Consider the following 17,908-nt stretch of genomic DNA (forward strand, 5'->3'; position numbering starts at 1 on the left):
ACCTATCTTTTTTTTCCTTTTAAGTGAATCTTAGATCTATACCTCATTATTCATTATATGAAAGAAAATAATTCTTTCATATCTAGCCTGAGAAAATAGCCTCCTAGCTGACTTTTCGGTCTTTAGTCTGTTTCTCTCTAAATTCGCCCTATTTTCCGTACAACCATCTTTCATTGTATAATTTCCACATTCAAAAAGTTTCAGCAACTCCCTATCATCTCAATCTTGGATATTTACATAGTTTTCTTATTTCTGAGATAAGTAAGGTGTTTGAACATTCATTTCAGTGATTCACCTAGAGATGTATTTTTCAGTTCCATGACCACCCTTAATTTTCTTAAGTCCCTTTGTCTAATTTGTGCTTGGAATTATTATTTGTCTCATCCTGTGTAGAACTATCACCTTTCCTTTTCTTCATTCCCTCTCTTTCTGATATCTCTCCAACATTCTTTTCAAATACATTTTATTTTGTTTCTTTGTGAATTTATAAGACAAATGCAAAAAAGAAAGAAAAAAAGATTAAAAAGGTATAAGAAAATGAGAAAATGGGAGAAGAGAAAGAAAACAAAAATACTTAAAAGAAAAAAGAGGAAGAAAAAAGATGCAAGAGAAGGAGAAAGTAGGGAAGACAGAACAAAGAAAGAAAAAAGGGATGAAAGAAAAGAGGGCAGAAAAAGAGAGGATGGAGAGAAAAAGGAAGGAAGGAAGGAAATAAGCATTTGATCGACAATGAAACTACTGTTCATATTTCCCTTTACCTAAGACTTTGTTGAAGCTCTTCTCTTTGGAATACCCATCTCCTATTTCTGCCTACTATCTATCCAATACATGTTTCAAAGTCTATCTTACCCTTTCCAGATTTCTTAATCTAACATGAATTCTTCTTTTATTTGAATACTCAGAGCATATTTAAAAAACTTTTCTTAAAAATCTCACTACATCCTGCTCTGTGTATAGATGTGTGTAGCTCACATCAAATAGCCTCAAGCCATGCATGTCATACCTTGTTCATAGTAGATATTCCATTTTTTGGTATATAAATTATTTCAATATATTGTGTCATAAGCTAGTCAATATCCCACCTCCACCCCAGTGAAGAAATAAATCAATGCTGGTTGCCAATTTGAAATGACCATTTAAGATTCCTTGCAAGTTAATACAACAGCCACAATGAAATATTGGGATGTAAGCATGCCAATTTATAAAGCAACAAATTGTTAGTCAAGTTTAACTTTTAACCTGTACTATTTGTTACCCAGAAGTCTGATAATAGCACACAAGCCTGGTTAGCAAAACAAGATTGAAAACATGATATTGTAAAAATGGAATTTTCTAGAAATCCATAAATATGTATTTGATTGCCTATTCTATAAATGATTCAGCACAGAAACTTATACAATTCTGAGATTTTCCCTTACACATGAGTGGGAAAGCATTTATAATCCAAGAAATTGATGAATTCTGAACTGCATTAAAAAAAATTTTTTTTTCTTTCTTCTTCTTCTTTTTTTAATATAGGGCCAATGGTATTGTGAACAGTGTTCTGGAAAAGGATAAGGAACTTAATTGATAACCCCTTTTTCTAAGCTGCAACTCTCATAATTTTTTAGTAAGTCATTGATAAAGCATTATACTGACTGAATTTCATTGAAAAAGAAGTGGCGCCTTGCCACCAAACTGGTATATAGAATGATATTTACTTAAGATTTTCAAGAGCTTTATAGAAAAAAAAAAGCTCATATAAAATATAAATCTATCAAAATGACTTCTATAAATTTGTAATAGAATTTTTAATGGGATCTTTAATATAAAAATCTAAATAAATTTTAGATAACAGGATATAACTAGTTAAGAAGTAGTTAGCTCTCTTACAACCCTATTACCCTGCATGCCTTGAGGTTGGACTGAGCTCCTAGAGAATCAGGGATTGTTCTATTTTTTATTTTTATTTTTTAGCTTTCTTTGAATTCTTAGTACATAGTCCCTAGCATATATTAGATCCTTTATAAATTATAGTTGACTGACTGAATGACAGACTGATATGAAATCATAAGGCCAACAGGAAAGAAGGGAAAGGTCATTAGGGAAAAAAAGAACAAAGAATTTCCCTTCCCTGACAGCAAAGGAGCCCAAAATAGAGAGAGAGAGAAATGATAACCGAATGATCATTCTGTCCCATTAATTTATTACAATTCAACAAAGAATGATTGCACACCTATTATGGCTTTTAATAAAAGTTTATTGATTGACTGTCCAAGGTGCTGGAGATACAAAGACAGAAATAAGACAATGCTTTGAAATACAATAATTCACTAGGTAGAGAGGAAGAGCAAAAACCGATCATGGCCATAAGTCAGTTCCAAATTGAACAATGTATCATTTGTTCTGGTTTGAAAAAAAGTGGGGGGAAGGACAGGGAGATATGTAAAAGAAGGGGAAAAAAGGAAGAGGAGAGGGGGAGGGAAAGGAGGAGCAGCAGCAAGACAAGAAAGGAGGAGAAAAAGAAGCAGAAGGAGGAGGAGGGAGGAAAGAAAGAGAAACAGCAGGATGAGGTAAAGAGGGAGAGATACAGGAGAAGCAACAAGAGGAAGAGGATGAAGTAGGTCTACTAACAGAAAGTCACTCTTCAATCCAGTTAAATGCCATATTTCTTTTTTTTTTTTTTCCTGAGCTAGAGCTAGAGGTGGATAATGAGGTAAAAATAAGATGACATTATTTTTTCCTTTCTTCTTTAATAAGTGGAACAGAAGAAAACCAACTAATAATGGTGGTGCCAAAAAATAGAATTCTCTGTGTCATCACACAGCAATACCAAGGCAGAGTGACATCCCTGTGTTCCAAAAGAGCAAAGCTCAGCAGTGGGTGCTTGATCATCTACATAATACAGGAGCAAACTGCAAGATATGCTGAGTAAGTGGCCTCAAGAACTCATATTCATGCTAGTTCAGAGCACATTTCTGCTCTGAAGCACTCTTATCCTAAGTGTCATCTTGTAGTGCAGACTATTCCATAGAATTCAGTCAGTACTGTTTAAAACTATAATTTCAGTGGCCCAAGTGGTCCAATTGAAGAAGATAAAATATGTTAAGTACTTTCCTGACTCTATCTCCCATAAACATACACACACAAATTAACTCCCCAAACCCTTTTTTTAATCCACTCATAGGAATCATTTGATAACTCTGCTCCCTGAATTATCCATAAGAAACATCTGCCTACTCATCAGGTGTCTTAGATAAATGACGTCTGTAGCTTCCTGTTAAACTTATAAGGCTCCTCGGGTAACTTCCCTGCCCTGTCATGACATTTTTCTAAAGATACTTTCTTTAAACCTTCAAAAGCCAATGATTACATCCTAGATGGAGGCATGGCAAGAATCTATAATGGCTACATTCTCTTTGAAGATAAATATATGGAAGCTTTACAGATGTGAATAGTCATACATAGTTTCAGATACTAAGCCATCTTTAGAAGAGAAGTGCCATAGCTTAAAAAATAAATAGAATATGAATGAGAGATCTTCTCATGTAAAGGGGAGAGGGAGAATAGCCTTCTGAGGTGGCACAGCTAACCTTATAAACATAATATGTACATAGAAATGTATTTTTAAATGTGCTATTTTTAAGACTTTTAACAACTCACAGAGGTATCTACCTCTTAAAAGCATCAATATTGATGAAAGAAATAAATGCAGTAAAGTAAAATCTGCTTAAAATAAATTAGGATTTAATGAAGTTTCATCTCTGAACAAAAAAAGCATGTTTAAACCATTTCCAGTTTTGTTTGTATTCCTTTAGGAAAAATAGAAATATCTTCTTTCCCTAAGTAAGGACAATACAAATAACTATATCTTTTCCCCACTGAAATCCTTTTGCAGAGAATGATGTGTGTGTTCTTTCCATTTAAATTAAATTAGTCTTAAACTCTTCACACTGCTGAATAATAGTGCATCATCTATGTCAGACATGCTAAGATAAAAGCTTGCTATCAAAGAAACAAATCAGTAATACCAATCAAACTCTAATACCAGTCTCATCTTTTTTCTCTTTTTTCCTACTACAAAAAGGTAAATTCTTGTTAGTAGTAACTAAGGAACAAGTTAAACCCCATTTTAAACTAATACCCCAAGTGCTTCCCATTTCAAAGCTCACACATTTTCAATTGTTCTCTTTAAATAAAATAAAAGCACAATACTCAAAGGCAACACTATGACCAAAATATCACATGTTTAGATAATTTCGAAGTTATCTAACTGACTATACAGTAGGAGCACACACACACACATGCATGCACAAATGTACTTATGTATATATGTGTGTGTATGTGTATATGTATATGTATCCAAAAATATATGTATATTTTTGTATATGTCTATATGTAGATATAGACATATATAGAAACTCTTTCAAATTACATTATGTGAATGGTTTTCCAGCAGAAGGAAGACTGGCCATAATCATGTCAATGAATTCTAAAAATTGCCTTTCTTTTCTCTTTCTTCTATTTTCCCCTTTTCTTTTATTTTCTTTTTAAAATTAATGTTACTTTGTGACAGGCAATAGTATGATGATATTGTATTGCAAAGATTAATTTCTATTATGTGTGATAGCTGTATATTTTCAAGTTCAAAGCACATCTACATAATAATAAATACTATGTAATAATATATGACAATAATATATAATCAATGTTATAATTTACAACAATTTTATGTATAACATAAACCATAATTTTATATTATAATATAACACAATGGTATGAAATATAATTTATAATAAGCATTTATATAATGTTTCAATATTTTCAAAGTTTTGTATATATATTAACTAGCAAGAACTATGTAAAGTTGATGCAGTAATGTTATCCCAGTTTTTAACAGATGAAGAAACTGAAAGGATAAAGGGCTTAGCACAAAATCTGGCACATAGTATATTTTATATAACTACTTACTCTTTTTCCTGATGTGACTTGCTCAGCTGTCATATAGCTGATAAGTGAGGCAGAAATCTTCCTTTCTCTGAATTGGCTGTACCACCCATGATCAGAAAATGAGGAAATTTGGGGATTTTATAATTTACTTTTTCAATACTATAATTAACAATTAGCCATAAATAGATATTTCATGTGCTAAGATCAAGAACATTCTTGAAATTTTATGTTAATATGACAAAAAAGTACTATGATCATTAAAGATGCTGACATCTACCAGTCAAAAGGTTCTTTTGATGAATATTAGCATTCTATGCAAATTTATCAGAATCATATTTAATCTGGGGAAAGAGGGAGGTGGTTCTAGACATTGATAAAATTTGAAAGTGGGAAATGTCTATTTGTTAGATCTAGCTTTAGATACTAATGGACTCTGCAAGCCTTATAGTCGGAGTTCAAGGCCAAGAAATCTCTACAATTACATGTGTTTATCTCTCTCTCTCTCTCTCTCTCTCTCTCTCTCTCTCTCTCTCTCTCTCTCTCTCTCTTTCACACACACATACACACACACATTCTCTTGATATTCATATAGATGAGCTCTTGAACTTTACCAACTTTTTTGAAAAATCAAATTGTATGTACTATAGGTACCGCAAACTCAACATGGCTTAGTAGAAATCATTATCTTTTTCTCAATCCCTCCTTTTCCCCCCAATTTTGATTTTCCAAGAGAGGGTACCACTATCCTATCAGTTGTCTAGGTTTGGAAATTCAGTGGAATATTCTAATGATGATCAATTGTGAAAGACTTGGCTACTCTGATCAATCAAATGATTCAAAACAATTCCAAAGGACCCATGTTGAAAAAAATGCTTTATGCTTCAGAGAAAGAACTGGTGAATTCTGAGTGTAAATTGAAGTATAATGTTTTCACTTTACTTTTCTTGGTTTCTTAAAACATAATGAATATAGAAATGTTCTGCATGATTTCACATGGATAATTAATTGGTAGCACATTACTTGCTTTTCCAATGGGTGGTAGAAGGACAGAGGGACAGAAAGAATTTAGAGCTCATTTTTTTTAATTTACACACACACACACACACACACACACACGTGTGCATATATGTGTATGTATGCAACTCAGTACCATGAGTCGAGTGTTTACTCTTACTTATTCCACATATATACTTCATTTAGAAGTTTTGATTTTTCTACTTTCACAATATCTCACATATATATTTCCTTCTTTGCAATCATATAGCTACCACCCTAGTATATTGTTTCCCCCATTAGAATATGAATTCCTTGAGGGCAGGGACCCTGATTTTGTCTCTCTTTATAGTCTCAGAATTTACAGTGAATGATACATGGGAAGTAATATCTGTTGTCTGAATGTCTCATGTATGTATGTGTATACATGCATTTGTATACAGAGAGAAATGCATATATATGCATGTAAACTTATGGGTATAGATATGTTTATATACATACAAATAATGCCCACTCCACCAATGTCCATCATAAAGATTAATGGCTTTTATTTAAAAAATGGAAGATTGATTCATTTGAAAAAATGTTTGAGTATCTTCTTTTAAAAGCACTGATCAGGAGGCAATGAGAATTGTAAAGAATAAGTTGTTCCCTGTACTCTAGTAATTTGCAATCTAATTGAAAAATAAAACCTACTATATCCAACTAAAATGTGAAAGAGAATTTTAAGGCTGTCAGTGTTTTTTAAATAACAAACAACAGAAGTGCATGACATAAGTATTAACATCCTAATTTTTTTTCCATGTAAGGAAATAATGACATTGAGAAATGAAATCACTTGCCTATCATTGTAAATGATTGGAGGAGAATTTATCCAGTCTTCGACTCCAATATCACCGTCCTAACTTTTATATAGTACTGCTTTTCAAGTAAAGCTAAAGCAAGGTATTCAATTCAATACTGCAAAATTTAATGTATTCTCAAGATCTCTGTGTTAAGTACTGGGGAATATATATTTTAAAAGGAAAATGTCTTGTTCTCAAAAAGTTTATTTTCCCCTGAAGAATGAAAATATATAGGGAAAAGAGTAACAATGATTATAGGGTCAAGGAATTTTTAATATAGAAGGGACCTCAGAGATTGTGGTCATGTACCTTTGTTTAAAATTGTCCAATGTGGGAGAATTTACTCCCTTCCAAGGCAGCTCATCTATTCTTAGACAGCTCTAATTATTAAAAACTTTGCTTATATCCCATTTTGTTTATTCTCTTTCTAACTAATATCTGTAATGCCAAATTCTGTTCTTTGTGGGCAAAAAAACAGTCTAATTCCTCTTCCATATGACAGCCTTGGAGATTCTTGAAAACAACTGCCATGTTTCTCCTGAGTTTTCTGTTCTCCAGGGTTAACCATCAAAACACATTCTATTACATGATTTTCATGGACTTGAAGCTATTGACCATCCTTTTTGCCTTCCTCAGAATGCCATCAATCTTATTGATATACTAGAACTAAATACAACACAAAATTATTCAGAGGAAAATAAATTCTTTGGGCTCTGACAATCAGAAGAGCATGATAATCATACTAACACTTTATTCCAGGAAGGTATACCTTTTAATGAAGCACAAAAATGGCTTTGGTTTAGGGCTGTCGTATTATACTGTTGACTCACATTGAACTAAAAATCTAATAAAAGTTCTAAAACTTTTTTTGATTATTGTTGTTGCTGTTTTTTAATAAACTGCTACCATGTATCCTCATTTTATATTATGGGAAGTTTTTTGTTTTTTTAACCAAAGTGAAAGAAATTGCATTTATTTATATACAAATTCTTCTAATCTGATTCAACCCAGAATTCTAACCTACCAAGTCTTTTTGGATTGTGATTATCTATCTAGTATCATATCTAGTGGTATCTTACAGGAGAAAGAGATAGTAATATATTTCCATATCACTTTAATGTTTATAATCCTAGAGAAGTACAAGTACTGTTATTCTTCTAATGGAATTAAAAGTCATATGAAACAGTTATGTAAGTACTACATACAGCAAGCAACAAGCTCACAAAGCACAGTTGAGCTATAATCCTCCAAGTTAACATAGAGTTCTATCTGATTTTAATATTCTGATATAGTAATTTTTTTAAAAGGAAATTAAAAAAAAATTTGTGATTTTCTAAGGCAGTAAACAGTTCACATGAATCCTTACATGTGTTTTACTAGTTCTTATTTCTATTTAAATTTGACCCTACTATACTAGTTGGGTCAACTTCAAATAGAGGAGGGCCTTAACTCAGATGAAGGATCCTGTTACTTATTAACTAACTAGAAGCATCCATTCTAGACATAAAGTATATGGAAAACAATCTAAATACAAGTGCAATTATCTCTACTTAAATGACAGAGCCATACACTAAAGTCAGTTTCTCTAACTTCATATCCAGGGTCCAGTTCACTATACCAGTGGGGTAAAATTCATATAAAAATGAAGACCACTAAACTATAAGGATCTCTGCAGGCCATACAAAAGACTTAGAAAGCCACACAGGTTTATATTTTTTCATTTTAAAATAATTATTATGTCTACACATTAAAATCAATCAGGAACATCATTTTAATACAGTTTGAGAACCATTCAGGAATGCTGAGTAACAATAGTTAGACACAGCTACAGTGTAATAGAAAATATACTGAATGGGGACTCAAAAGACCCAAATTATAATCTTTTATCACTTAATAGTTATTGGAACAATTTATCAGCCAATTGATAAGCATTTATAAACACCAACCAAGTTCCATTCAATAAACACCTAAAGAACAAAGAGAAAATAACAACTGTAACAACGAAAGCTAGGCTCTATTCACCACACTACAGTCTTAACAGGAGAGGTAGACTGTATAAGGCAGCATGTGATGCAGTAGATAAGATTCTGTACTTGAAAGCAGGAAGATCTGTGTTCAAATCTGCCACAAACACTAAATAAGTCAGTTTCTATTTTGCCTCTCTTCAGTCCAAATGCTTTGGGAACTCCTTTAGAATTTTCTTCAACTCACTTCCTACCTTTGACCCTGAGTAGTGCTGACTTGTTTGATTCTTGATCCATTCACAAGTGCTTTGATTTTACTATCAAAGGGCAAAAATTTGTTGCCATTTATTTAAAAGAATGTTGTTTGGGTTCTGAAGTCAATTTTTATTATGATTTTTATATGAATTTATAATCAAAATTAAAATTGATATAACATTTTCCTAAATATTTGGGGAATTTTTAAGCAATGCTCCATAAAGTAAGTCATTAAATATTCTACAATCCAAAATCCTTCTCCCCTTGGATTTAGTCCTTCTGTCCCTCAAATGTCTTATTAGTTTCAAGGATGAAGGTTCTGTGACTAAAGACTTAGAACTCACCTAGATGTGAAAATTTGTGAATTATATTAAGGAATTTTAATCTCACTTAGTTGTTGACAGACTTATGCAGAAATACTGAAGAGACAAATATTTTATGAGAGGTAAAAGAGGGAGGTCTGTTCTTCCTGGGGGTACTAACTACGTAAGAAATCTGCATGCTCAAGCAAGTCAATGTTTTATAGAATAAAACTAATTATATTATAGAATAAAGCCAGTTATATCAATGATGGCTCACACAATAATTTCAGAAACTTTTTACCTCATCATATCTACTGTATTCTCTTACTGAGGATTTGGCATCCTAGTAATTATCCCAAAATGCTTGCAAGACAATGACCTTATCAAATAAAGCATATTTCTCCACCCCCTTCCCTAATAAATTGTTTTTTAAATCACCTCTTGCATAACAATTGTTAAATTCTATATAGTTGTTAAGGGATTCGATTTCCTAGGCTTAATTTTGATTTATAACTATTGAAATTAAATGTGTCATTTTTATTGCTTAAAAGCGTGGCTTTAATTCTAAGTATGTAGTACAAAGGCTATTTGCCAACATATTATGTCAGTAACATTTCAGTTTGTGTAAAGAAAAGCAAGAGAGACGGCAAAATACTTGCTATGAGCTCCAGATATGAGTTCTAACTTTCTTATTAGTTGGGTAGTCTTGGATAAATTACATAATCTCTATGAGACTCATCACAAAGGAATATAATATATACTCTACTTAATCAATTGTGAAGATCAAACAAGGCAAATAGTAATAAGGTAAATAAATAAGCAAAAGGAAATACAATGTACAGAATTTTTTTTTTTTTAGTTTGAACCTGTGATTTCATTGGTATAGGGAATTCATAGTTGAAGAAACTGAATTTATGAATTCAGCTGTGTACTTGTTCTGTAATTTATAATCTTATACAATTTTGGGGGACAGTGAGAAGCTGATTCTCAACCCTCACTCCAGGGTCACTCCCACCAATATGTGCCAAACTTGTGGCTTGACCCAAGGTTTTCCTAACTCCAGGACTTACTCATTCTCTTTTCTATGAGCCACTGCTTCTCCCTTTACAGATATAAGGCATTTTCATTCATTAATAATGTTATTCAAATTTTTATAAGATAAAAATGGGTATGGAAATTAAAAATTGCTACATAGCCAGGCTACTAATAATATCCAAACTTTCTTATTACAAATGAAGGAAAAGGCACAGAAAAGTTAATTTATTGATATAACTATCTGTATACACACATATACATCTTCATTTGTCTATGTATCTCTGTCTATCATCTATTGATCATCTATCAATCCTGATATACTGAAGTTCCAAGAGCAATATAGCAGTGCTAGAGGCAAAAACAAAATGGGAGGTTGAGTTTACATACTAGGAATATAACATTTATTCAGTAATTTATCCTCTTTACTGGATGCAGATGGTTCAGAAGGAGAGAAAGGCAAGTGACTTTGCACAATCCTGCCTCAGTTAAATCCAATTCATTTGTAAATCGTGATATCCCCTTCTCTAGAACAAAGCATAAACAATAATCAATAATCAACAATCTGTCACTAGTAGTAACTACCCCATTGGGATCAATTCCATTAGGACAGCACAATTCACTCTTCCCTCCCTCCCTCCCTCTCTTCCTTCCTTCCTTCCTTCCTTCCTTCCTTCCTTCCTTCCTTCCTTCCTTCCTTCCTTCCTTCCTTCTTTCCTTCCTTCCTCCTCTTTGGGGCTAGTCAACTCAGACTGTAAATTGCAAAGCAAGTGTTGATCTGTATTAGCAAGATTAACTTTGTTATTGGATGGTCCTTAGACCCATGAAATTACAAGGGAAAAGGCAACATTTCCCATTAGAGTGAATACTCTCAACTCATATATTCTTGACCACATGATGATTTAGAAGCTGATTAGAAGTTGTGGCACTATAGAAAAGGACACCAACTATTGAGTCAAAGGATCTGATTTTGAATCGAAATTTTGATACTTAAGTACATCTTAGTCTTTTGAAAAAGCACTTTTCTTGGCACCTCCCCTTCCTCATTTGTGAAATCAAAAACTTAAACTAGATGGTCTTGGAGGCCCCTTCCAATTTTTTGATGTAAGATTGTACTTCTTTTATGACTCCCACAAGTCCTGGTGCAGTGTTGGGCCCAGAGTAGAATTAATAAATGCTTTCTGACTTGACCTGAGTTCTTGTTCATCCCCTAAAGCTTAAAAAAATGAGAACCTATAATATCTACCCTATGGACTAAGGTTCTTAACCCTCTTTTGTAGTATAGATTCCATTTATAGTTTGTTCATATCTATTGACTCCTGAAGATAATATGTTTAAATAGATAAAATAAATTATATAGGATTACAAAAAATCAATTATGTTGAAATAATTATTCAAATATTATTTTTTAAAGCCAAGTTCACAGACCCTAGGTTAAGAACTAATGGGATATCCTAAAAAATAAAATTGTGAAGGGACATCAGAAAAAGTTAAATAGACTAAGCAAAACACACCAGAAAGCATAGCAGATGACTTATATAATCCATTCTTTACTTCCAACACTATAGAGCCATACAATGAGTCCTCCTAACATTCACAAAAGAAATGTTTAGAAATCCACCCATACCCATAAAATAGATAGAGAATTTCTTTTGTGCATTGAGGCCAGTTTAGATTTCAGTTTTCAGGTTAGAAAATCAGACTGAGGGGAAAAAAAGTTTTATCTTATTGCCTTCCTTTTTTTGTTTTTTGTTTTTCCTCTAAAATCTATAAACTGTATAATAATATAAGTATATAGTGTGTTCGTTTCTTATATAAGTTAACTTCTATCTGGAGAACTCACTAAGAAATAAGAATTTAAAAAAAGAATTAGGGTCAGCATGTTTGTTTCCTTCTTTATTTGGACAGTCCCCTTATGGCAGCACATAATATCAAGGATTCATATTTGCTTACTGTCTGTTCTATAATTGCTCCCCAATGTTAAAAGCAAACACATGCAAATGTTTTCTAGATCCCTGTGTTATCTTTGACTGGTTGTCCCTGTCGAAATGGCTTTCTTTGTTTCCACTGGTTTTTTCTTGTAAGGAAGCATGAAAAACAGCTAAATCTCAAAAGGGGGGAGGCAACAACCTGGAGGGTGACATTTTCAAATGCTTTCTTAAAGCCTGCTATTAAGGTGAAGATTGTTTATTTCATTTAATTGTAAATAAGGTGGATTTTCTTGCAAAACAAGGCAGTGATCACAGCTAAATCTTTGCCAAGGACAAATAATTTTAAGAAGGTCTGTCACTGAGTACAGACTACAGTGCAGAAGAAAAATCGTACTTCTTTGAAAAAATGAGCAGAAATAAAATTCACTTGTCAAAAAACCCAGGAAATGTTTAATAGAAGCAGGTAACTGTTTTCTGCTGGCTGCAGTGATGCAGAAATACGAAGTGACTTAAAGGCTATGCACCTCTCTGAATAACCAGATGGGGACTGACTGAAAGGAACATCTTATTTGAAAAGTTTCATTTTAGGAAGATAGAAACAGATGAGCCAATATCATATTCAAAGAGTTTATTTATATGTTATGTAATTGTAGCTCCCATTTTGCTTATTTTACAAAGCATTCTCCAATGACAGCAATAATTATTCCCATTTTTCAGAAGGGGAAATTGAGACCAAGAACGTTTAAGTGATTTGCCTATAAAGTGACATTCCAGCCATTTCCTCAATATGCTGCTTAAATTCTTGCCATCATCTTCTTGTCTCTGTGACCACAACCTTGGACATCATCTATGGGAGTCTAACTCTGATAAATGAACTTTTATTTTTATCTTGTTTAGAAGGAGGCCTTTATGATACTCCTAGGTCATTTCCACATTCTAGTATTATATATAAGTATTTCTCCCATTTTCCAGCTCCCCTTAATATGTTGTCATTCACCATTATAATCTAAGCTCCTTGGGGATGGGAATTGTCATGTTTGCTTGGATTTGCATCCTTTGAACCTAGCACAATGGCTTGGAAAAAAATAAATGTTTAATCTATGCATGCATATATGATTGTATACATGCATGTATTATGTATCATTACAATTACTAAACATCAAATCTGAGAAATTACCATCTCTAACATTCACCATATTTTTTTACTATTTGTTGTTGTTCAGAAGGTTCAGTTATGTGTTACTCTTCATGATCCCATTTGAAGTTTTCTTGGCAAAGATACCGGAGTGGTTTGCCATTCCTTCTCTAGTTCACTTAATATGTAATGAAACTGAGACAGAGTTAAGTCACTTGTCTGGCTTCACATAGCTAGTAAGTGTCTGAGAGCAGATTTGAATTCAGGAAGTCTTCCTGAATCCAGGCCCAGTAATCTATCCATTGTGTTACCAGGCTGCCCTTTTACTATTTCTCCTCACTACATTCAAAAATACAAACATTTGCAGATAAGGGAATTAATGAAGGGATAAATATCTAGAAGAGTCAACATATTTTGAAAAGAGACACAGAAATGCAAATAACTCAGAGAGTTGTAACCAGTTTTAAGTAACTTAGACAAAACAGTGAACTCCCTAGAAGTTACTTGTGTGAGATTGGAGCTTTTAGAACTTTGCTTTACTGATCTCTTTGAATTAGGGATGACTTCAGCAATCCGTGCTTCAGTTTTGTGATTAGAAGGGACTACCTAGGTAGTCCAAATTTGATGCCTTCTATTTACATTTGAGGAAAAAAGAGAACTAGGTGTTAACAGTTCTGCCCAAAGTCATGTAGATGGTAAGTTTCAGAAGAATGTTTGAACCCATGACTTCTCTTTGCAGATTTAGTTCTTTCTCCAGTGTCTCATTTGCAATGTCATAAGCAAAAAGAAAAGAAGAATAATATAGATCTATGAAGAATGAAATTCTAAGAGATAGAATTTCTGGATAATTAATAATCAATTTACAAATTAGGTTAACTCTCAATCAACAAATTGATGGTCAATGATTTCTCTTGTAACCAAAGATGCCAAGGGAGACCCTGAAATACTTAAATCTCTTCTGAGAGAGATCTTCCTGGACAAGTAAAAATCAACACTGATTAGTGAACATTTAATGAAGAGGTAAGCTAAAATTCTTCCTGCTGAGATCTTGGCTTGATTGTGAAAATCAGTAGCATAAAGGCTTCTTCTTCCAGGAAAAGCTTGCCCAAACTGGATTCTGTTTATGCTCAAAATAGAAATTAGGTCTCCCAGTTGGGTGGGGTCCCTGTAGAATTAATGAGCATTGAAGACTAGGAGAATCTCATCAATTAGCTATGACTTTCAGAGTCTGACTGATCTTTTCAGGAATTGGGCTTTAACAAAAATAAAAGAAAAAGAATGAATCACAAATTAATAATTTGGTTTTAATTTGATAGTATAATAGTAATTTCTCTTAGATCATTTCTAATGTTCCTTCTCATCCTATTGTTTTATGACAATGAATTTAATGACTTCCAAAAAGAGAGCAGAAAAATGATTACTGTATCAGAAGGATTCTGTTTATTATTCATTATCTCAAATTTTTATAACTATCCTATTGGCTTTGAATCAACCTTAACAACTGCTATTTGTAACATAAAATTTCCCATATTAAATCCTTTTTAAAAAGTAAATAAAAACCCACTAAAGAAACAAAGAAGTCTGATACAAATTATTTTATTTGCAGGGAAACACAGAACTCTATTATCTAAAAAAAAAAAGAAAGAAAGAAAGAAACTGTATCAGAAAGGATAATTTAGACTGGTTTGCCCTGGTAATTCTCATAGATTTCATGATTTCATTTTTCTTTTTTTGGAGAATAAATTGAGGTTTTGTTAGAAATTTATTTCTTATTTTCTCAAATATTTTCTGCAGGTAAAAAATTTTAAAAACAATACCTGATAAAGCAGAACTTATCACAAATTTAAAAATACTACCTAACAAGATGTTAAAATTGTGAATATCCTATTATTGATAACTGATTTCCCTACAAAAAGTTAAAAAATCAATATTGCCTTACATTATGTATTACCTTTTAAATCAGTCAATATAGACATTCATGAAAAGAAGGAAGATTAGCTATGTCATGTTAATAAATCATTCAACCCTTATAATTCCCAGTTTATTCATCTGTAAAATGAGGGGGTAAGAGTAGATTAGGGCTTTTTCCCTTTATGTCTGTTATGGAATCATTTGGTAATCCTCTTCTAAAAATAATAAATAAAAATGAATAAAATAAAATGATTATGATTACAAAGGAAATCAATGATATTGAAATATAATTATGAAAATACTTTTAAAAAATCTACAAATCCCAGAGTAGCAACCAATGAGCTAATTGAATCCAACAAATTCAATTTAATTTTTCTGTTTCTTAATTCTTTGGATCTTCACTCATTAGTTTTTAATCCTGAATTTTTCTAGCTCTAAGCTTCTAAAATTCCAAAATAGAGTCATAAAACATAAAATGAATATACCACAAATGGAATTACTGTTCCTCTCCAAGAAAAGTTATCAATCATGAGTCATTGTTAATCATTAACCTCAGCAGTATCTGAGATTATAGCAAAACCATAATGACATGGTCTTGATGGAACAGTGAATTATTTCTAAAATCAAAACCAAAATCTTTATTAATATATTAATCCATCATTTTCTTTCTAGTTCTGAGATATGCCAGTTTGAAGATAGCTGTCTCATCTGTTTAAGGATTATTCTGTCTATAGTTTTCTTACATTGTTACCTCAAAAATCTTTTCAAGGTAGAATATATTAGAGATTCTATATTGAATTTTCACATGCATGAACACATACATGTATATAGACACACACACATACATGATCTGAAAAATCAGTGGAATATAGTGGGAAGAACCCTCAGTCTGGAGTCAGAATATCTTGGTTCAAATATACCCAAAATAGTGACTATTGTTTCTCAAACATAAAAATTCCCGGTTTGGCTTCTAAAACCTTTCCTTTATAAGCCTGTCCCTTCTGATTTTTTCCAACCTTCTTACACTTTACTCACCTCCATATTATATCATGATCTAGCTACAACACCCCATTTGCTGTTCCTCATATAATATACACCAACTCCTGACTTTCTGTTTTTTTATACCTAGAAGTCTCTTCCTTTGCATTTCTGCCTCATCACTCATCTGACTGCCTTCAAGTCTCATCTAGGATCATACCTTCTTTCCAGTTCCCCCTTAATGCTTGTACCTCATACTGAAATTACTTCTAATTTACTTTGCATATACCTTGTTTATACATAGTTGTTGGTATGTTCCTCTCCCTTCCCCCCTCTCCCATTAAATTATGAGTTCCTTGGGGTCAGGGGCTCTTTTTGCCTTGCTTTGTTTCATCAATGCTTATGAAATTTCTAGGACATAATAAAAACTTCATAAACACTTCTTGACGTGATTTCTATCTGTGAGACTTCAGATAAGATACTAAACATTTTTTGGTCTCAGTTTCCTCATCTTTATCATAAAAGATGGAGTTGGATTGTATAGCCTCTAAGTTTTGATCTAGTGCAATGGTACCTAGCTCTACTTGAGGGAAATACTTTATTATACTTTCCTAGGAGAAAAAAAATGGAATCTGAGTGATTTTTAGGATAATTCTAGCAAAACGAAATATAATCAACCACTCAGAGAATTAAAAGTACTTAGCTGACAACTTCTAAATATTGCCACAATTATTCATGTGGTTCAGCCACTGAAACTCACTTAATTAGAATTTTTCCTCAAATCTATAACTTTTTTTCATACTAAAGTGTTTCTTGAGTACTGAAAAGATTAACATTACTCACTAATAAATAACTTATTTGGGCCCCAGGGAAAATAGTACACTCTTACACAGTTGAAAATTATAAAGCATTTTAAGATTTGCAAAATTCTTTAAATACATCATCTCATTTAATGCCCACAACTGCCCAAAAGATGAGGACACTGGAATGACTTGTTCAAATACACAGGAAGTATTTATCTTGGATAAGACTCAAATATAGGTCTTCAGAATTTCAAGACTAGCATTCTATTCATTACACACAAGGGTGTAACTGAGAACCACTTTAATGTCAAAAAACATCTAATCTTTTGACCCAAGATCCATTTTTCAGAAATTATATCCTATTGACAGCTAGGTGGCAGAATGGATATACTATTTGACTTGAAGTTGAGACCAGAGTTCAAAACCTGTCTCAGACATTTACCAAGGTCCTGTGCAAATAACTTAACCTTTGTCAATCTCAACTTCCTCATAAACAAAAGGAGAAAAATAGGACTTACTGCCCAAGATTGTTGTAAAGATCAAATGAAATAACACATATAAAACACTTTGCAAATTTTAAAGTTAAGGCTATTACTATTATTATTATTATTATTATTGGTTTTCTTGGATTGTCCTAAACAACTGATTGTCTCATTTAGGAGAAATATATCTAATTAATTTGTTGGCTTTCATCCTCTTGTGACTCATTCACAATGCCCAAAATATTTATGAGTAAACACAATGCAAACTAAATTGGCAGATTGGCTAAAGAAGGCAATCCAAACAAAAATTTTCTCTATGTATAAGATAGCTTCCAAAGCAATGAGTTC

The 17,908-nt window shown here is 32.4% G+C and overlaps 1 protein-coding gene across 13 annotated transcripts in view; it reads right to left on the reverse strand.

Moving 5' to 3' along the window:
- NRXN1 (neurexin 1) overlaps positions 1-17,908 on the reverse strand; it is a 1,357,693-nt gene that overhangs the window by 936,106 nt on the left and 403,679 nt on the right. The window lies entirely within an intron of this gene.

This window comes from Antechinus flavipes, chromosome 2 (genome assembly GCF_016432865.1).
Source record: "Antechinus flavipes isolate AdamAnt ecotype Samford, QLD, Australia chromosome 2, AdamAnt_v2, whole genome shotgun sequence".
NCBI classification, from domain to species: domain Eukaryota; kingdom Metazoa; phylum Chordata; class Mammalia; order Dasyuromorphia; family Dasyuridae; genus Antechinus; species Antechinus flavipes.